General features: G+C 41.3%; 1 long non-coding RNA gene across 8 annotated transcripts in view; it reads left to right on the top strand.

Moving 5' to 3' along the window:
- The first annotated feature begins 148 nt into the window (after nucleotides 1–148).
- The window catches only part of LOC139181291 (uncharacterized), a 67,336-nt gene continuing 44,890 nt past the window's right edge, over nucleotides 149–22,594 (top strand). For 7 of the 8 annotated variants that reach the window (XR_011565291.1, XR_011565292.1, XR_011565294.1 and 4 more), the window contains exon 1: nucleotides 149–22,252. This is a non-coding gene — a long non-coding RNA (uncharacterized lncRNA). The remainder of the gene's footprint in view (nucleotides 22,253–22,594) is intronic. The other variant, XR_011565296.1, reaches the window with a different exon arrangement.

The raw sequence follows: 22,594 nt of genomic DNA, 5'->3' as shown, positions 1-22,594 counted from the left end.
GGTCGTAGACAGCCGCAGCGATGCCGATCCCGCCGCGGACCCTCGCAGCCGGCCCCGCGCCGCGTTCTGCCCGCGCCCGCTCCGCCCCGGCGCTGCCCGGCTCGCTCGCTCCGCCCCGGCCCCTCCCCGGCTGCGGGAGGCGGTGCCGAGCGGGGAGGGGCAGCGGTCAGCACCCAGGCGGCGTCAGGCTTCGGCTCCGGCTCCCGGCTCCCCGCGCGAGAGGCTCGCGTCCGCCCCGCCCGTGCCCGGTGCGAGCAGAGCGAAACCCCTCTTTCTCGGCCCCGCGTGCGCGGTGCGCGCTCAGCGAGTCCTCTGTCCTCGTGTGCTGCGATCCCAGAGCCCAGTGCGATCCCTCCGCCCTCGAACCGCTGTGCCGGGCGATTCCTCGAAGCAGCGGGGCCCCGGCCCCGCCCCTGGCCGCGCTTGCTCCGGGGTCGCCTGGTTTCCCGCCCCCGCCCCCTCCCGTCACGTGGGTTTCCTTTTCTTAGGGAGCTGGGGTGGGTCCTTTTCTAGAAGGCGTCAGCTGTAGATTCCTAGGTTTCCTGGGATGTGGCCACTGGAGCCAAGGGAGGGTCTCTCAGGGATGTAACACGCCCCCTCCCGCCCCGCCGATTTCTCATCCCGGGGATTTGGAACATGGAGAAAAGTAACAAAAGTACTCTCTTTTCAAACTCAGGATGAACCTAGTCTTGGAGCAAGTCATCTCCCCGCCACCCCCCAGTTTTCCCTATTTCCTAACTTTCCCCGCCAGCTTACCGGCGTTTCTATTCTCTGAGCTCGCCTATTTTCTCGCCCCCTAGGAAGGGCGCTTGCTCAGGGAACGAACGCAGGAGCTAAAATGGGAAGGAGAGCTTCCACAAAATGTGATGTAAACCTTACTTGCTTATCGGCTGCTGTGTTCTTCGCGCGTTGTCTAAAACCTTTATTCATTGGGCTTTACATTATGCCAAGTTGGATCTGAGTCTGTAAATGGCATTAACCTTTTCCTGTGCCCGGAAGACCTGGCCCAGGGCCTGGCATAGGAAAAGTAGGATATCTTTAAGTAATCAGTCTATCCGCGTTTACTGTGTGCTTGGGGCTAAGGATTCAATCCGGTTTGACTGGATTTTTAAGGAGACGCCCCCCGCCCCCCCGCAGCCCGCCTCCCCACAGGAGGAATAGACTCACCTTGAAATTGAATTTGCAATTCTGTAATTGATTGGTTCAGCTTGTAATGGTAGGTTATCTGTCTCTTGTATCTCTTTAACTACTTTCCCTTTTTCCTATAAAAGAAACAATTTATTGAATAGTTCGTTGGGGGTAGGGATGATCCCAGATCTTTCACTATATGGGAAAGTTGGGGAGAAACCCAAAAATACTGGTTAAGAAAGGAAGACTGGATATACAGAGTGAGGTAACTCAGAGAAACACCAATATAGTATATTAACGCATATATATGGAATTTAGAAAGACGAAGACAGCACAAGGGACACAGATGTAAAGAACAGACTTTTGATCTATGTGGGAGAAGGCAAGGGTGGGATAATTTGAGAGAATGGCATTGAAACATGTATATTACCATATGTAAAACAGATGAGCAGTGCAAGTTCCATGCTTCAAACAAGGCACTCAAAGCCAGTGCTCTGGGACAACCCAGAGGGATGGGGTGGAAAGGGAGGTAAGGAGGAGTTCAGGATGGAGGGACACATGTACACCCGTGGCTGATTCATGTCGATGTATGGCAAAAACAACCACAATACTGTAAAGTAATTAACCTCCAATTAAAATCAATAACTTTAAAAAAAAAAATAGGAAGAATGGAAAAAATGCTTTCTCTCTTTTAATGAAACATCATCCTTTCCCACTGCAGGAGTTACTTTTTTATGGGTAACTGGGTTTTTGTTGTTTGCTGTTTTTATTTTATTTGTTTATTTATTGGCCACACTGGGAGGCATATGGTATCTTAGTTCCCTGACCAGGGGTTCAACCCATGTACCCTGTATTGGAAACTCGGGAGTCTTAACTGCTGGATCACCAGGGAAACCAGGGAAGCCCTGACAGTTTCTTTTCTTCTTACACATTTTTCCGTAGAGCTGACTACATTTTGACTGAAGCAACAATTTGAATGTAAGAAACAGTTGCTGCTGCTGCTAAGTCACTTCAGTCGTGTCCGACTCTGTGCGATCCCATAGCCGGCAGCCCACCAGGCTCCCCTGTCAAATGGCTTAAGAATAAGAACCAATCCAATGTGAAATAAAAACCCATGGTTTTCTTACATTTGGAAATTAGAGAACTGGCAACTTCCCCCTACCTCTCTGTCATGATATTTACTGCCCTTAACGAAGAATGCTAGAGCACTCTGAGCCCCTTAACTTCTAACTTCCAACAGGCTTTTTGGCCTACTATCTTTCCAAGGAGAAATAATCTTACATACTTATCCTTGAAAATAGTTCCTAATGGAACACTGAAAAATTAAAAACAATGATGATTAATAGGGATGACCAGACCTGGGATATTTTTCTATTCAGTTCAGTTCAGTCGCTCAGTTGTGAGCGATACGTGGGGTTGAAAAGTGCCATACATGACACTTTTCAACCCCATGAACCTCAGTACACCAGGCCTCCCTGTCCATCACCAACTGCCAGACTCCACCCAAACCCATGTCCATCTAGTCGGTGATGCCATCCAACCATCTCATCCTCTGTCTTCCCCTTCTCCTCCTGCCCTCAATCTTTCCAGCATCAGGGTCTTTTCAAATGAGTCAGCTCTCTGCATCAGGTGGCCAAAGTATTGGAGTTTCAGCTTCAACATCAGTCCCTCCAATGAACACCGAGGACTGATTTCCTTTAGGATGGACTGGTTGGATCTCCTTGCAGTCCAAGGGACTCTCAAGAGTTTTCTCCAACACCACAGTTCAAAAGCATCAATTCTTCGGCGCTCAGCCTTCTTCACAGTCCAACTCTCACATCCATACATGACTACTGGAAAAGCCATAGCCTTAACTAGATGGACCTTTGTTGGCAAAGTAATGTCTCTGCTTTTTAATATGCTGTCTAGGTTGGTCATAACTTTCCTTCCAAGGAGCAAGTGTCTTTTAATTTCATGGCTACAACCACCATCTGCAGTGATTTTGGAGCCCAGAAAAATAAAGTCAGCCACTGTTTCCACTGTTTTCCCATCTATTTGCCATGAAGTGATGAGACAAGATGCCATGATCTTAGTTTTCTGAATGTTGAGTTTTAAGCCAACTTTTTCACTCTCTTCTTTCACTTTCATCAAGAGGCTCTTTAGTTCTTCTTCACTTTCTGCCATAAGGGTGGTGTCATCTGCATATCTGAGGTTATTGATATTTCTCCCGGCAATCTTGACTCCAGCTTGTGCTTCCTCCAGCCCAGCGTTTCTTATGATGTATTCTGCATATAAGTTAAATAAGCAGGGTGACAATATACAGCCTTGATGTAGTCCTTTTCCTATTTGGAACCAGTCTGTTGTTTGTTCACAGGTTTAAAGTGTACATTTGAAAATAATATTTTTAAAAAGAAAATAATATTTAAGAATATTTCTTGACTATGCTGTCAAAGTTACCTTTTTTCCTCCAAGTTCTATCACTTTCCCTTTAGGGATTCCATTCCCAGTCAGCCAATATTTTTCTTTATCTTTGTTCCATCTAATTTGGGCTTTCTTCTTTCTCTACCCTCCTCAGCCCCCTAAACCCCATGCTCCTTTTGCTTCGTTTTTCTTTCTGGCTTGGTCTCAACTGCTTACTTGAGTGACTCCATCCTTCATTATACCACCTATGAAATTGTCTTTGTACTCTCTCAAAAGTTAAAAAAAATGAAGGCATTTTAAACAACAAATAACCAAATTCTCCTAGAATACCCCATTCCTCTTTTAATTATGTTGAATTTACAGAGTATAATACAGCTCAACAATCCTAAATCTTCATTTTCATAATACAAAAAGCTCTCAAGACGGAAGTTTGTTTTTTTTTTCCTTTTCATAAGTTTGTAGCAAATTCATTTGGTTAAAAAAAAAAATACAAACTGATGTGAGGCTGTTTATGGTTTTGGTTTATTCCACTTAGTGTGAATAAATATGGAGCCGCAAACCCTGTTGGGTATTGTCTAATTTATAGCATATGAGCCACAGTATCATTCAATGATATGAAAAAGGCTGATTTTCTCAACACAGCTGGCCCCAAAAGTTTTATATTATTTGGGATGGTGGACCTGCATTTACTCTAAAAATGGAAATAGTAAAGCAGGGATTCTATCAATTAGTAAACACTGAATAAAAACCTACCAAAAAAAGATATCTGGCTGGAAGTGAGATGGGAGGTGACAACCAAAGACTGTGTGTGTGTGTGTGTGTGTGTGGAGTAGAAACAAAAATTGAAAAAGACCCATACTGAGAAATGAAATGGGACTACATTGAACTGTGAAGAAAGAGTCCCTTGCTTAGGCAAATTTTCAAGAGAATTGTTAGAAGTGATAACTTTGTTGGCCCTTCATTATGATGCTACACAGACACCAGAGACCCCCTCTTTCACCTGAATCTAGCTTGGGCATCATGTCACCATGGTCACCCCTATACCTGGGCCCTAGAGGGGCAAAAGCTAAGGGCCCAAATTCTATTCCACAGTCTAGGAGTTCCATGAAAATTGGAGTCAGAACTCTGACATGTAACTTTGCCTGAGTTATGTAGCCACAGAAAGGCAGGAAGGAGTCATTCCCAGATTCTGAAGTAAAGGAAGTGATCAGACTCAGGTTTGAAACAGTCAAGTCAGAAAAACAGGCAGCAATGTGTGAATGTTTTAACTTCAAGCTACTTCATATTTCATAATAGTACCTATGACCATAATAATTTACTTGCCCACAAAGAAAGGAAATAAATCATGAAAAGGAAAACACAAGAACCCCCTGGAAATAAAGAATGATTAGTTTTAAAGCAAATACTGATATGTTTATCGTAATGAAGGAAGTGTGTCAGATGCCTGCAAAGTAAAAATACAGGGAAAATTAGAATATTCCCAGTGGGATTAATGTTAAATGTCTCTTCCATCTTTTTCAAACTTCCGTTTTCTTAAAATCACTTATGGCACAAATCCTACTGCATATTTATATTTTAGTTTTATTCACTCAGAGCTTTGTGGAGAAATGACCAAATATAAGCTCTTTGAGTACTTCATGCATACTGTGTGAAGTTGCTTCGATTGTGTCCCACTCTTTGTGATCCTATGGACTGTAGCCCACCAGACTCCTTTGTCCATGAGGATTTCCCAGGTGAGAATACTGGAGTGGGTTGCCATTTCCTACTCCAGGGGATCTTCCCGACCCAGAGATCGAATCTGCATCTCTTACGTCTCCTGCACTGGCAGGCAGGTTCTTTACCGCTAGCACCACTTGGGGACTGCATTAAAAAAAAATGTTTTTATTGGTGTATATGACTGCATTTTTAAACTTCTGGTTTCTTTGTTTCTACAACTATAAATGGAACCTTTTGGTTACCCTGAAGCAAATGGATGCCTACCCACATATTCTCATCCTGGTGGCATTTCAGTTACCCTTGGCCATCATCATCAGGATACATCATTTCTACATCTCTCCTGGTGTGCCCCACACTTGAGGACTAAATTGAAATTGGAACCATGGAAGCCTCAGAAATATTGGGGTCGAATGAGCAGGTTTAGATTATGCTTTGTGAAGGTTGAAGGGGATTAGTGTTGGATCATGACTTGGGTGTTGGCTTAAACACAAATCAAGGAAATTAGAGTAGAGATGGAATCATCATCATTAGGAATCACCCTGGGAAATTGTTCAAATTTTCCATTGCTCTCTTTGGAGCTCATAAGCTAAGCATTCTCTGGGATGTAAGATTTTAGTCTAAAGCCATCTTTGTGCAGATCTTCCCTGGTGGTCCAGTGGGTTTGATCCCTGCTCAGGGAACTAAGATCTCACGTGCTACAGGGTGTGGCCAAAAAATTAAGGGAAAAAAAAGTCATTTTTGTGCGCTTCTTGCTGAGTTTTCATAGACATCTTTTACTCTTGAACATTTAAATGAAGATACCCAGGACTTGATGAAAAAATTTTAAGAAGTGCCTGCTTAGAACCTCCCCTCCCAAATTAGACTGCAACAGTGTCAGTTTCTCATCTCAAAAATAGTTTCATAATACATGATGATTAGCACTGTTGTATCCTCTCCCGTGTGTTTATTTTGTGTAACATAGGTTGTCTCAAAAGTGTAACTGGAAACACTTCCAAATGCTCTCCTGATAGGTACTATATAAGAAAGTTCTCTTTCATTAGAAAGTGTGGATCCCGTCTGTCTTTTGTGGCCTGAAGTACTCACACTCACGATGGAAAAAAATGAACCCCAATTCATACATCTTAAGTATAGTGATGGCTCAAAGTTAATTGAAGGAAAGGCCGAAATTAAAAAAGGATTAAGTAGAAAGGGTACCTGGAGCAATTTATATTCATACTTCCAAGCAGAAAAATTCAGCTAAGCTATTTCTCTCTGGAATTTCCAAAAGGTGGTCTTAAATGTCAGCAATGCTAAGGGATTGAGGCTAGTGGAAAAAAAAAGATCCTCTTAGGAATTGTATTTCAGTGTAACTCTCACCTCTAGATTTCACCTTTTAAATTTTGCCTGTAAAGTTAGTGAGTAGTACTGCATGCATGATTCATCAGTAGTCTGTCAAAATTCAAAATGTCAGTTCATTCAGGGCCAAACAGGTATTGGTAGAAATATCAGAACAATATGAAGATCAGATTTTTGTCATTCCCTGAATCACTTTTTTAAACTTTTCCTTAACCTATCTGTTTCACATTTTCCTGTCTTTCCTTTCGAGCTCTCTGGTCTTCAGTAAACAAGAATAGGTGTTGGTTTGATTCAGCCAGACCAAGGTTAAGATAATCACTCTGGAACCTACTGAGTATATGGATTTGGGAATGCCATTAACCTCAGATCCTTCCTTTATAAAATAGGGTTATACCTATATCATTGAGTTGTTGTGAGGATTAATGAGGAAATTTATATAATATGTAATGTCTAGCATATGGTAAGCACTAATCATAATTATTATATTAGAATTATCCAGATGTCAGCTTAAAGCCTTCTGATCCCTAGGAGATTTAGGTAAACTTTGTTTGACTATAATTTCATGATCCTTCAAAATCCAAAATCCTTTTCTAAATCCTTACTGCTTCTGTTCTTCTCTGTATCTGGTTCTGCATCTAGTCAAATGCTCAGTTCTACCCCTAACCAAAAATATCAGCCCTCACCAAATTCCAGGAAAAACATATCCAATAGCACTATATAGTTTTGAATTTATGAAAGTTTTCTGACTGCTTGAGACATCATGAGGAAAGGGTGCTACACTGTAAAAAGGAAAGCTTCCACGTCTTGCTTACCTCATCAGAACCTGCATCTATCCTCTCTTCTCTGTCCCATCCCTTTCTCCTCTCTCCATCTGCTCATTCAGTGGGTTCCATCCCTACAGCCCTAAATCCTTACTCTTCAAAGTGTGGTCCACGGGCACCAGCAGTATTGGAGTCACCTGAGCATGCCGGAAATGCAGGTCCTGACCTCACCCCCACCCCCCCACCCCCACAAAGCAACTGAGTCAGAATTTGTAGTTTAATGAAATCCATAGTGATTAGTGTACAAATTAAAGTTTGGGAAGCACCTGGTCTACATCTACTCAGGTCTCTCAGAGCTCAACCTCTATCGCAAGTAGCTGTGTAAAAGCAGCTACTAACAGGATTATTTTTAAGAGCACCTTTTCTTGCTTACTCTTCAATGCATTATGTGGTGACCAAGAGAATGGAGTTTCATTCATGTGCACTTCATGGCGGGCTCTAATTGTCACTAATTTCTGATCTTATTGGCAATGATTAGTCAGTGTTGTGTACGTTAAGGGTCATCAGTGCATTTCTGAGTCAGTAGTTGTTCGTCAGCTTTTTGGTTGTTGTTTTTCACCCTCCTCTGAGAGTGATCATTCTCAGTGCGATTCCAGGAGTTGGACATGTTAATAACTGATGAATACAAATGATGATGCTTCTTCAATTGCACATTAAAAACCAACTTTTAAGACAGAAGTACACTAAGAATGACCCCTGGCTTCTTGTGAATTCACTCTGAGATATTTATTGCAACTTCACATTACACAAATAAGCTGCTGCTGCTAAGTCACTTCAGTTGTGTCTGACTCTGTGCAACCCCATAGACGGCAGCCCACAGGCTCCTCCGTCCCTGGGATTCTCCAGGCAAGAACACTGGAGTGGGTTGCCATTTCCTTCTCCACATAAATAAGCTACTGCTGCTGCTGCTAAGTCGCTTCAGTCGTGTCCGACTCTGCAACCCCATAGACGGCAGCCCACCAGGCTCCGCTGTCCCTTGGATTCTCCAGGCAAGAACACTGGAGTGGGTTGCCATTTCCTTCTCCAATGCATGAAAGTGAAAAGTGAAAGTGAAGTCGCTCAGTCATGTCTGACTCTTCGAGACCCCATGGACTGCAGCCTACCAGGCTCCTCTGTCCATGGGATTTTCCAGGCAAGAGGACTGGAGTGGGGTGCCATTGCCTTCTCCGAAATAAGCTACTAGGGATCAAGAAGTAAAAGGCAAAAGTTCAATTATCCAACTCATCTGAAAGACCTTCATGAAACAAAGTAGAAAAGAGTGGCTAATCCCCACTGATAAAGACCATCAAATACAAAGAGTCATAGACCTGGAAATGATATCTGTAAGTAATGGAAGAAGATGAAGCTGCATTGTTGTAGTTTCAAACTCAGGCCACTTTGACATTTGCTCTCCAAACTCTTTTTAAATTCCTTCTTTAGCCAACCGAGTTATTAGATCTGGGAAACTCATATATACTGCTCTTAATTGAAGAAATGACAAACAAAAAGTGGTGCACCAGTTAACAGTGTTGAGAACATAAGCTGGCTGTGGAGTCGAAAGTAAGCTAAAGACAGCATTTGGGAAAGTTTATCCAGGGGACATGTAGAGATGTATAGAGTGAATGGACACAGGATTTTTCAGTATGATGAAGAGAAAACGAAAGTGAAAGGCAAAATTTCCTTTAAAAACTATATAAAGCTCAATTATATATGAATAGTTAACAGGTCAGGAGAAAAAATAGAAGATAAATAAAAATTATTGATTATTAGAGTTGACAAAACTAAAGGTCAGGCTAGTAATGCTTGTAGGAACCAATTTTTCATAGTTGGCGTAAAATTGATGTGACCGACGCCACCATTCTATGTTTTGACGTCATCACCCTACTGTGAACTAAGCTGTGATCTCTGATAACCCTTCACTATTTCCTGACAAGATATCACCAATTTTGATAAAACAAGACAGATAAAGCAGATTCCTAAACACATTCAGAGAAGTACATTTTTTTATAATATATTCTAGTCAATATCTTTTGCAATTTTTCTCAACATGTTTTGAGTCATTTTACCAATTCACTGGCACTTTCACTTCAGTCTCTGGACACTTGTTTGTGTCCATACATTTTAATACTTTGCGTGTGTCCAGGAGGGAGAGCACATATTTTGTGTGTGTTGTGTGTTCTTTGCGTCTTTTAGTCTTTTTAAATGTATTTTTTTCATTGACTAAATTAGCGTGTGCTGCTGTTTCTCATGCCTTTCCTGGAGTCCATTTCTTTCTTAGAAACAGGTTTTCTTTTAGGAGGAAACCCAGATCTACTTTTCATTCCTTGCTCAAGTTTCTGAATGTAGGGTCAAATAATATAAGAAAAAATAAATACATTAATACATTAAAGTTGTCCTTTGGAGTTGGCAAAACTAAAATAGAAATTATTTTAAAGGGTGTGGTTTTAATTTTTGATAGACTTGAGCAAAATTCCCTTCTGTTATTCCATGCATTTTAATTCTATTCTCATATTCTTTAAAATTCATGGTGTTTTCCCAATAGTTTTTGGTGTTTACTCCCTTTCCCTAAATCCAGTGAGAAAAACAGACCCAGAAAGAGAGAGGTTAAAGCAATCAAAAGGCATTTCTTAAGCATGTATACACGAGTTACCTTTTCCCATTTTAAAAATCTTTCCCTCGTTTTATTTCTTTTTCTGCTGTTGTCATAGTCTCTCACATGATCCACATTCTGCTGTTTTTAAGAAATAAGCAAGCAGTGAATCAAACTGGCTTCCCAGGTGGTGCTAGTGGTAAAGAACTCACCTGCCAATGCAGGAGACATAAGAGACACAAGTTTGATCCCTGGGTCAGGAGGATCCCCTGGAAGAGCGCACAGCAACCCACTCCAGTATTTTGGCCTGGATCTAGGCCAAAATGACCACACCCTCGTGGTTATCTGGGTCATTGAGACCTTTTTTGTACAGTTCTTCTGTGTAGACTTGCCATCTATTCTTAATCTCTTCTGCTTCTGTTAGGTCCTTAGCGTTTCTGACCTTTATTGTGCCCTTCCTTGTATGAAATGGTCCCTTGATATCTCCAATTTTCTTGAAGAGATCTCTAATCTTTCTCATCCTATTGTTTTCCTCTATTTCTTTGCATTGTTCACTTAAGAAGGCTTTCTTATCTCTCCTTGCTATTCTCTGGAACTTTACATTCAGTTGAGTTTATCTTTCCCTTTCTCCCTTGCCTTTCACTTCTCTTCTTTTCTCAGCTATTTGTAAGGCCTCCTCAGACAATCATTTTGCCTTCTTGCATTTCTTTTTCTTTGAGATGGTTTTGGTCACCATCTGTTGTACAGTGTTATGAACCTCTGTCCATAGTTCTTCAGACACTCTGTCTTACAGATATAATGCCTTGTATTTATTCATTATCTCCACAATATAATCATAAGGGATTTTATTTAGGTCATACCTGAGTGGCCTAGTGGTTTTCCCTACTTTCCTCAATTTAAGTCTGAATTTTGCAATATGGAGCTCATGATCTGAACCACAGCTCCAGGTCTGGTTTTTGCTGACTGTTTAGAGCTTCTCCATCTTCAAAGAATGTAATCAGTTTGATTTTAGCATTGACCATCTGGTGATGTCCATGTGTAGAGTTGTCTCTTGGGTTGTTGGAAGAGGGTATTTGCTATGACCAGTGCGTTCTCTTGGCAGAACTCTGTTAGCATTTGCCCTACTTCATTTTGTACTCCAAGACCAGATTTGCCCATTACTCCAGGTATCTCTTGATTTCTTACTTTTGTATTCCAATCCCCTATGATGAAAAGGACATCTTTTTTTGGTGTTAGTACTAGAAGATCTTGACATCTTCGTAGAACCGTTTGACTTCAGCTTCTTCGGTATTAGTGGTTGAAGCATAGACTTGGATTACTGTGATGTTGATGTTGTTGGAAACAAACCGAGATCATTCTGTCGTTTCTGAAGTTGCAACTAAGTGCTGCATTTTGGACCCTTTTGTTGACTCTGAGGGCTACTCCATTTCTTTTAAGGGATTCTTGCCCACAGTAGTAGATATAATGGTCATCTGAATTAAATTTACCCATTCCTGTCCATTTTAGTTCACTGATTCCTAAGATGTCAGTGTTCACTCTTGCCACCTCCTGCTTGACCGCATCCAATTTACCTTGAATCATGGACCTAATATTTCAGGTTCCTATGCAATATTGTTCTTTAGAGCATCAGACTTCACTTTCACCACCAAACACATCCACAACTGAGTGCCATTTCTGCTTTGGCCCAGCTGCTTCATTCTTTCTGGAGCTATTAGTAATTACCCTCCACTCTACCCCAGAAGCATATTGGGCACCTGGAGGGGGTGGGGGAGGCTCACCTTCTGGTGTCATATCTTTTCATACTGTCCATGAGGTTCTTGCAGCAAGAATACTGGAATGTTTTGCCATTCCCTCCTCCAGTGGACCATGTTTTGTCAGAACTCTTCACTATGACCCGCCCATCTTGCATGGTCCTGCATGGCATGGCTCATAGCTTCATTGAGTTACACAAGCCCCTTCACCACAAAAAAGTTTTGATTCATGAAGGGGGTGGTAATCATTAATGGTACTTTAAATGGAAAGAGATCAGAAATAGAGATATTTGTCTAGATTAAGTTAGAGATGACTATGCATGTGTGCGTGTGTGCCTGTGTGTTTAGTCGCTTCAGTCGTGTCTGACTCTTTGCGGCTCCGTGGACTATAGCCCACCTGGCTCCTCTGTTCATGGGATTCTCCAGGCAAGAATACTGGAGTGGGTTGCCATGCCCTCCTCCAGGGGATCTTCCTGACCCAGGGATCGAACCTGTGTCTCTTATGTCTCCTACCTTGGCAGGTGGGTTCTTTACCACTAGCACCACCTGGGAAGCCCAGTATTGACTATACTTTGAATAATTTGACAACAATTCCATAAGAAAAAAAAAAAGTCTGGAAAAGCATTACATAGAAAGAAAAATGCAAAGCTTGTTTGGAAGCAACCTAGATATGTGATATTAAAGAGTGAATATTTGAAAGATTCTACCATTCAAGTCTGTTTGGAAAAAGAATACTCAAAAGATAACTAACAAAAGTAGGATAGTGGTTGGCAGGGGCTGGGAGGAAGGGACAAATGGGGAGTTACTGTTTACTGGGTTTAGAGTGTCCGTTTTACAAGAGTTCTGGAGTTTGATAGTGTTGATGGTAGCACATGATTATGAATGAATTTAATTCCACTGAACCACACACTTATAAATGGTTAAAATGGTAAACTTTATGTTATGTGTATTTTACCACTATGAAAAACTGAAAGAAACAAAAGACAACTTCTTTTCTTTTCTTCAAATGTCTCTTTAAACATTTTTAGTCTGGGGTGAATAGTTGACTCATTGGAAAAGACCCTGATGCTGGGAAGGATTAGGGGCAGGAGGAGAAGGGGACGACAGAGGATGAGATGGCTGGATGGCATCACCAACTCGATGGACATGAGTTTGAGTGAACTCCGGGAGTTGGTGATGGACAGGGAGGCCTGGCATGCTGCAATTCATGGGGTCGCAAAGAGTTGGACACGACTGAGCGACTGAACTGAACTGAACTGAATCTTCCTCCACTCTTCATTGAAAACTCTTATAGAGTTCATGGATTTCTGTTCACTTTCATGTAATAAATAGAGAGTCTGGTCAATTTGGGGCTTCTCTGGTATCTCAGCTGGTGAAGAATCCACCTGCAATGTGGGAGACCTGGGTTCCATCCCTGGGTTAGGAAGATCCCCTGGAGGAGGGCATGATAACACACTCCAGTATTCTTGCCTGGAGAATACCCATGGACAGAGGAGCCTGGCAGGCTGTGGTCCATGGGGTCCCAAAGAGTCAGACACGACTGAGTGACTAAGCACAGTGCAGCACAGCACATGGTCAATTTAGGTGGCAAATATAGTTTTGATTCAGATTAGAAGGCCCAGCTACACTGTATTAATCAAACTCCAAACTTCATTTAGCATTAATTCTTTGTAGGTCGGACCTCCTATGGCCAGTGGAGCCTGGCAGGCTACAGTCCATAGAGTTGTAAAGAGTCGGACATGACTCAAGCAACTTAGCGCACACACACACACACACACACACACAGGTTGGATGTACAAAACTACTGTTTTATAAAGAGGTGCTGCTTCTAGTCTACATCTGTTTTTATGTTGCTGATTAGGATGAGAGTTTCAGGAGATGGAACTGGTTCTACTTTATTCTTTGTAAATAGGTAATTGGAAGAAAGTGTCTCTGTCACTCTCACTCTGGCATGCCAATATCTTTTCTATTTGGTATCTCATTTAAGTTTGAGGGAAGGAGAATTCCAGTATAAGACCCTGTTACAATGTGCTGTCAAGTTTGGCTAGTAGGTTGGGAAAGAGAGAAAATACTGTGGACATCACTCTGATAACTGATCAAGGACTATCAAAGACTTAAAAGTTGTGACACACGAGTATTAATACCTAGTAAGTGAGAAATACAGGTAGCTCCAAATCAGATTTCATTACACATCATTTTATTAATATTATTGTTAATTATAATTTTGAGCACCTATCAATTGCTAGCATTTTCTAGGTGTTTTACCCATGCTTTTAAAATTTATTAAACGAATACAATCACACAAAGTGGAAGGTGACAGCACTGCTTCTTAGCTGAAATAACTGAGTTGCATGAAGTTTGAGTTACTTACCTAAGGCCTTGCAGTTAAGTAGTAAAGCTGAAATTTTTTTCTTATATCATCTGAAATTGATAGAACATCAAGATCACTTCATTATCCCCAACTAATTTTTTTTTTAGAAGGAGGCCTAAAGCTACATTATACTGAAGGAACAAAAGTTGACAAACACTACTAATTGCCTTTGGTTCTATTCCTGCTAGTAGATTTCAGCTCAGGACTGACACCCCCGCTCCCCTACACACCACCAATCATTCACCCTTTTTCTTCCTCTGGCATTTCTAGTCGCCTTTTTCTCCAATTTGAGATTTAGTTTTTCAGACTAAGTAGTATTTATAAAAAACACACACCAAGCTCAGTTTGTGCAAAGCATGATCCGAATACCAATACAAGTCAAAAATGTATAAGATTACTGTGTTAACCAGGGATGAATGATGTCATCTTAGGTGAAATATAATATATAGGGTCACAGTGACTCCTAGTTCATATATCTTTTGTACTTTATATGTCACTTTTGGGAGGCCACACCACGGGCAGCTGTGGGATCTTAGTTCCCTGACCAGGGATGGAACCCGAGCTTTTGGCAGTGAAAATGCCAAGTCCTAACCACTGAACCACCAGGGAATTACCTATATGTCATTTTAATGTATCATGATCTCATGTAAGAAACCGATTTCTATTCAACTAACTAGCTAATCAAATTAACTAACATTCTCTACTGTCTGGGGCTTCCCAGGTGGTGCTAGTGGTAAAGAACCTGCCTGCCAATGCAGGAGACATAAAAGACATGGGTTTGATCCCTGGGTCGGGAAGATCCCCTGGAGGAGGGCATGGCAGCCCACTCCAGTATTCTTGCCTGGAGAATCCCATGGACAGAGAAGCCTGGCTGGCTACAGTCCATAGGGTCGCAAAATGATCTGACGCTATTTGGTGACTGAGCACACAGGCACACATTCCACTGTCTTGATAAAGCAGGCCAACTGATGCCCAGGGCATGCTCAAGACTCAGAGCTACTAAGTTACTCTATTATAGCCCCACTCATTGTAGAGATGGGTGTTTACCAATAATTATTTGTTGGTTATGATACCTGTTTATGGTGCTTGCCCACATTTTGGTAATTGTCAAATTAACTATGGGAGAAGCAATGGTAAAAAACTGAAAATAATTAAACAATATTCTAGCTGCAATTCAACTCCAGGATAACTCCTAAGTGTCTAAGCTCTCTTTCTCCTTAAAATAAAACCAAAAATATAACCCAGATAATCACATATTTTTGAAAGGTGTTATTAGATTTCTAATAAGGAGTCTTATTCAAAGGAAATGTCTTGGATCTATACCCCAAGATTGGTAAATAGGTGCTCCTTTATGAGAAGATCCCATTTTATTTGGAAGAACAAGGGCTGAGAATGTGAGTGTGACCTTAAAAATACATGCACATGTGCACACACATACATACACACAAAATGATACAGTTGGAACCCTAGACCAGGATACTTCTTTGTCCCACAAAGGGTCCAAATCACCAAAGGCGTCACCTCAGTAGAGGACTAAGAACCATCAGACGTCAGAAAACCCAAGTCCAACTGTGACTCCATTCGACAGCACCATAGTATTAGAACCAGACTCCAGCTCTTTGTGTGGGTTGGTTCTGGGAAAAGAACTGACCATGTAAATTCTCCTTTTCTTGATTAATGCAAGCTAAAGCCCCAAAAAGGGAAAAATTGGACACAATGCTAGTAAAAAGATGTGAGGTTTTAAGCAATCACTTTGAAAAATAAGAGATATAAACTTGTTTATGTCCCAATGCACTGAAAAAGGTCGTAAACTTTAAACCTCATTTTAGGAGATATTTTTAGATTGAGTATTAAATGATTTAGTTATCTTTTCAAGACAAGAAATCCATTTATTTAATATTTGTTTTTTTGCAAATGTAAAAAATTAAGATTCCAGACTTCTTAGTGGTCCAGTGGTTAGGAATCCACCTGCCAATGTGGGAGACACAGATTTGGTCAGGGAAGATCCCACTTGCAATGGAACAACTGAGCCCATGCTCTAGATCCCGTGCTGCAACTACCGAGCCCATGAGCTGCAACTACTGAAGTCTGCATACCCTAGAGCCCACGCTCTGCCACAAAGAAAGCCACCACAATGAGAAACCTGAATGCCACAATGAAGAGTAACGTCAGTTCAGTTCAGTCGCTCAGTCGTGTCCGACTCTTTGCAACCCCATGAACCACAGCACGCCAGGCCTCCCTGTCCATCACCAACTCCCCGAGTCCACCCAAACCCATGTCCATCGCGTCGGTGATGCCATCCAACCATCTCATCCTCTGTCATCCCCTTCTCCTGCTGCCCTCAATCTTTCCCAGCATCAGGGTCTTTTAAATGAGTCAGCTCTTCACATCAGGTAGCCAAAGTATTGGAGTTTCAGCTTCAACATCAGTTCTCCCAATGAACACCCAGGACTGATCTCTTTTAGGATGGACTGGTTGGATCTCTTTGCAGTCCAAAGGACCCTCAAGAGTCTTCTCCAACACCACAGTTCAAAAGCATCAATTCTTTGGCGCTCAGCTTTCTTCAGTCCAACTCTCACATCCATACATGACCACTGGAAAAACCATAGCCTTGACTAGACGGACCTTTGTTGGCCAAGTCATGTCTCTGCTTTTTAATATGCTATCTAGGTTGGTCATAACTTTCCTTCCAAGGAGTAAGCGTCTTTTAATTTCATGGCTGCAATCACCATCTGCAGTGATTTTGGAGCCCAGAAAAATAAAGTCAGCCACTGTTTCCACTGTTTCCCCATCTATCTGCCATGAAGTTATGGGACCAGATGCCATGATCTTAGTTTTCTGAATGTTGAGCTTTAAGCCAACTTTTTCACTCTCCTCTTTTACTTTCATCAAGAGGTTCTTTAGTTCTTCACTTTCTGCCATAAGGGTGGTGTCATCTGCATATCTGAGGTTATTGGTATTTCTCCCAGCAATCTTGATTCCAGCTTGTGCTTCTTCCAGCCCAGCATTTCTCATGATGTGCTCTGCATAGCAGTTAAATAAGCAGGGTGACAATATACAACCTTGACATACTCCTTTTCCTATTTGGAACCAGTTTGTTGTTCCATGTCCAGTTCTAACTGTTGCTTCCTGACCTGCATTCAGATTTCTCAAGAGACAAGTCAGGTGGTCTGGTATGCCCATGTCTTTCAGAATTTTCCACAGTTTATTGTGATCCATACAGTCAAAGGCTTTGGCATAGTCAATAAAGCAGGAATAGATGTTTTTCTGGAACTCTCTTGCTTTTTCCATGATCCAGCGGATGTTGGCAATTTGATCTCTGGTTCCTCTGCCTTTTCTACAACCAGCTGAAAATCTGGAAGTTCACAGTTCACATATTGCTGAAGCCTGACTTGGAGAATTTTGAGCGTTACTTTACTAGCGTGTGAGATGAGTGCAATTGTGTGGTAGTTTGAGCATTCTTTGCCATTGCCTTTCTTTGGGATTGGAATGAAAACTGACCTTTTCCAGTCCTGTGGCCACTGCTGAGTTTTCCAAATTTGCTGGCATATTGAGTGCAGCACTTTCATAGTGTCATCTTTCAGGATTTGAAATAGCTCAACTGGAATTCCATCACCTCCACTAGCTTTGTTCATAGTGATGCTTCCTAAGGCCCACTTGACTTCATATTCCAGGATGTCTGGCTCTAGGTGAATGATCATACCATCATGATTACACGTGCCATGGCAGCTGCAATGGTGCAGAAACACAGCGGCTGCGACGGGCATGAGCATGGCCCAAAGGAGCTACCCTGCATCGGAGGTAAGGAGCAGTCATGAAGAGAGACCCCGTGTCCAAGGTAAGAGAAACCCAGGTAAGATGGTAGGCACTGAGAGAGGGGATCAGGGGGCAGACAGACTGAAACTACAGTCACAGACAAGTAGCCAATCTGATCACATGGATCACAGCCTTGTCTAACTCAACGAAACTAAGCCATGCTGTATGGGGCCACCCAAGACAGACGGTCAAGGTGGAGAGGTCTGACAGAATGTGGTCCACTGGAGAAGGGAATGGCAAACCACTTCAGTATTCTTGCCTTGAGAACCCCATGAACAGAGTAACCTCAGCTCACTCTAATTTCACTTAAGAGGTACATATCCTAGAAAAATTCTTTATAGTTGTAATATTAACTTTATTGTTCTGATATTGCAGTTGGACCAATATTTACACTCAGTTCCATCCAGGTTACTTGTTTTCTGCATCACAAAAATGATGAGGATATGTAGTTAAAAAGCTAAGCTAAGGAACATTCCATTGTACATATGTACCACATCTTTATCCATTCCTCTATTGATGGACAAAGGGGTTGCTTCCATGTGTTGACTATTGAAAACAGTGCTGCAATGAATACTGGGGTCCATGAATCCTTTCAGACCATGTTTTTCTCCAGATATATACCCATGAGTGAGATTGCAGAATCATATGGTAGCTCTATTTTTATTTTTTTAAAGAAGCCCCCATACTGTTCTCCTTAGTGGCTGTACCAATTTACATTCCCACAAACAGTGTAGAAGGGTTTCCTTTAAAAAGAAAGAAATAATGCCATTTTCAGCAACATGGATGGACCTAGAGATTGTCATACTGAGTGAAGTAAGTCAGAGAGTGACAAATATCATTATGATACCCCTTATATACTTATATGCAGAATCTAAAAAGCAATGACACACATGAACTTAGTTATAAAACATTAACAGACTCACAGACTTTGAGAACATGAACTTATGGTTACCACAGGAGGAAGGTTAGGGGGAAGGGATAGTTAGGGAGTGTGGGATTGACATGTCGCTAATTGCTATTGCTAAGTCACTTCAGTCGTGTCGACTCTGTGTGACCCCATAGACGGCAGCCCACCAAGCTTCCCCGTCCCTGGGATTCTCCAGGCAAGAACACTGGAGTGGGTTGCCATTTCCTTCTCCAATGCATGAAACTGAAAAGTGAAAGGGAAGTCGCTCAGTCGTGTCCGACCCTCAGCGACCCCATGGACTGCAGCCTTCCAGGCTCCTCCATCCATGGGATTTTCCAGGCAAGAGTACTGGAGTGAGGTGCCATTGCCTTCTCTGGGGATTGACATGTACACACTGCTGTATGTAAAATGGATAACCAACTAAGGCTAAGAGCTTTCATAGGCTCTTCCATGGCCTAAAGTTCATGGATTATTTCTCAGCTAAAAACATATTTTTCAGTTTCCATTGAGTTTGTGTACATTATTCTAACTTTGTGGAGACACTACTGAGCATGGGTGAGGTGAGGATAGATATTGGAGCTCAGTTTAACTAGGTCCCTAGAAGGGGTTTTGTCCAAATGACCATAAATATTGTAAACTATTTCCTGTACTCTAGAGAAGCAGGTCTACATCTTACAGTCTACCTCTGAGCAAAGTACCAACTGTAAAACTATTTTTCTTCATAGTCACATTTTTTATTATGAAATATAGCATATTTGCAAAAGGGAGGTATATCAATTTAACCAGTAGCAAATTACCTGACACCGTATTTAGAGTAAATAAATAAATAAATAAACCAGTCAATCTTAAAGTAAATCAGCCCTGGATACTCGTTGGAAGGACTGATGCTGAAGCTCCAGTACTTTGGCCACCTGATGTGAAGAACCGACTCACTGGAAAAGACCCCGATGCTGGGAAAGATTGAAAGAAAGAGAAAAAGAAGGTGACTTCTTCTTGGTTAGATAGCATCACCAGCTCAGTGGACATCAATCTGAGCAAACTCCAGGAGATAGTGAAGAACAGGGAACCCTGGCATGCTGCCATCCATGAAGTCGAGAAGAGCTGGACATGACTTAGAGACTGAACAACAACAACACATATTTAGAATTGAATAGTAGCAACTCAGAGCCCCATGTATGCTCCTCACTGATCTCCTCTTCCTTTCTTCAGCCTAAATACCATGGTCCAAAAATTTATATTATCCTCTTTCTTTTACTTTATATTTTTACCACACAAATAATCTAGTATTTAGCTTTATCACATTTAGTGCTATATGAATAAAATCCTACAGCATGTCTTTTTCTGTGACTTTTTTTTGAACTGCATGAATGCCAATGCATGTAGCTGCTATTCTTTCGTTTTTTTCTCTGGCATAATATTCCACTGCATATTTATACAATGAATGAATATTTGTTCTTCTGTGGAGTACCACTTGGACTGCTTCATATTTTGACTTTAAGAATAGTGCTCAGAACATTCTGTAAGCACTGCTTAAGGCCTATGTGCAAGTGTAATGTGCTAAGGAGTGGAACTGTGGGTTGAGTATGCACTTGTTTACTTTTATTGGATTTGTACTTTTACCAGCAGTGCCTTAATGTATGCATTAAAACCCAGACATGGTTACTGGTTGACCTGCAAGCTGGACCCGGTTCAATGAAAGACTCCTCACCGACTCCTAGTGTCCTTGGACTTACGCCCACTGTTCCCACATTAGGAGCTGTTTCAAGGAGACAGCCTTGAGATAGTAATGTGTCGTTGAGATCATTTGGATGGTATATGTGACTAAACCCTGTTAAAGCTTCGGTGTAGACTTTTCAGATTCTGGTGGTTGAATGCAGAGATCTGCTCATCTTGCAGCCGCCTACCAGTATGGATTGGTCAGTTCCTTCAGTCTCTCTTTGCCCTTTGTGAACAGGGTCCCATTTGCGAACTAAAACAAAATATATTTTCTACTGCTCCATCTCTTCATGAGTGCTTGAAATTTCTGAGGCAACCTGGGAAAAACACATCAAAAGTGTTCAGCTGTGGGAAGAAGTAAGAAAGCACTGATTGATATATCTTTTTCTTTTTTTTTTGCACTATTGGCCAAGATGAACTCAACTTTAGTGTTAGTTTCTCTGTATTTTTACATTTTACATGTATAAGTGCAAGTGGGATCATGCATGTAACCCTGGCCAGCCCCTTCCAGAAAGGGACAGGTAGAGGATGCAGCCCCAGGAGAAGTTACTTCTGAAAGTAACTGTGAACAAACTCATTAGAAGCAGCATGGAAGTGGTTGCTGAAGCAGGAGACAAAATAAGAGTTAACACACAAGAAGTTTTATAATTTTTGTAAGTTGTTGTTCTTGTAGATGTCCTTTATCAAGTTGATAGTTCCTGTTCTAGTTTTGTCAGCTTTATTGAAGTAAAATATGCACAAAGTAAAATTCACCAATTTTAAATGTGCAGTTTGATGATTTTTAAAATTTATTTTTATTGAGGTAACATTGGTGTATAACATTATATATTTCATGTGTACCACATTATATTTCTACTTCTATATAAACTGTGGTGTGCTCACCACCAAAAATTTAGTTTCCCCTCTTCACTAGAGCTGACCCACTTTATGCATTTTACACTCTCCCTCTTCCCCTCTGGTAATTACTCCTGTGTTCTCTATAGCTATACATTTGCTTTGTTCATTTTTTGTTGTTGTTGTTGTTTTATGTTTCACATATGAGTGAAATCACACTATTTGTCTTTCTCCATCGGACATTTCATATAGCATAATACCCTCACGGTCCATTCACATTGTTGCAAATGACAATATTTCATCTTTTTTATTGCTGAGAAGTATTCCATTGTGTATATACAGCATATCTTCTTTATGCATTCGTCTGTTGACGCGCACTTAAGTTGTTTCCATATCTTGGCTCTTGTAAACAATGCTGCAATGAACATAGGCATGCATCTATCTCCAACTATCCCACTTGTGAGTATTTATCCAAAGAACATGAAAACACTGATCTGACTTTTGACTAATGCAGATATTAGTGTAACCTCTACCATTATTGTGATATAAAACACTTCCATCACTCCAATATGTTCCTTCATGTTCCTTTTGCAGTCAATCCCTCCTCACCCCAACCCCACCCCTACCCCTGTCACCTAGGCCTTAGCAATTGCTGATCTGCCTTCCATAGTTAATTATGGTTGGTGGTTTAGTCACTAAGTCATGTCTGACCCTTGTGATCCCATGGACTGTAGCCCAACAGGCTCCTCTGTCCATGAAATTTTCCAGGCAAGAATACTGGATTGGGTTGCTGTTTCCTTCTCCAAGGGATCTTCCTGACCCAGGGATTGAACCTGTGTCTCTTGCACTGAAGGCAGATTCTTTACCGACTGAGCTACCAGGGAAGAGGTTAGTGATTTCCTTTTATTTCTAGTTCTCGGAAAATCCTTATTAGGAAAGGATGCTGAATTTTATCAAATGTGTTTTGTTGATCTATTTATACGACCATTTTTCTCTCCTATAGTCTCTTAATGTAGTAAATTTTATTAGCATTTTTAGTAATATTAAAATAACTCTTGGGATAATACCAATTTGGTAATGACGATTTTTTTAACAAGACTATATTTAGATTGTTGTTAGTTTGTTGATGAGTAGTGCGTCCATGTTCATTCGTGAATTGTTCCTATAACTTTTCATAGAGTTCTCTTTGGAAGGAAGTTATTATGCAAGTCCACAGTTAAGGAGTGGAGA

The sequence above is a fragment of the Bos indicus genome, chromosome X (genome assembly GCF_029378745.1).
Source record: "Bos indicus isolate NIAB-ARS_2022 breed Sahiwal x Tharparkar chromosome X, NIAB-ARS_B.indTharparkar_mat_pri_1.0, whole genome shotgun sequence".
NCBI classification, from domain to species: Eukaryota; Metazoa; Chordata; class Mammalia; order Artiodactyla; family Bovidae; genus Bos; species Bos indicus.
The sequence above is the reverse complement of the archived record's forward strand: the minus strand, read 5'-3'. Positions and strand labels throughout refer to the sequence as shown.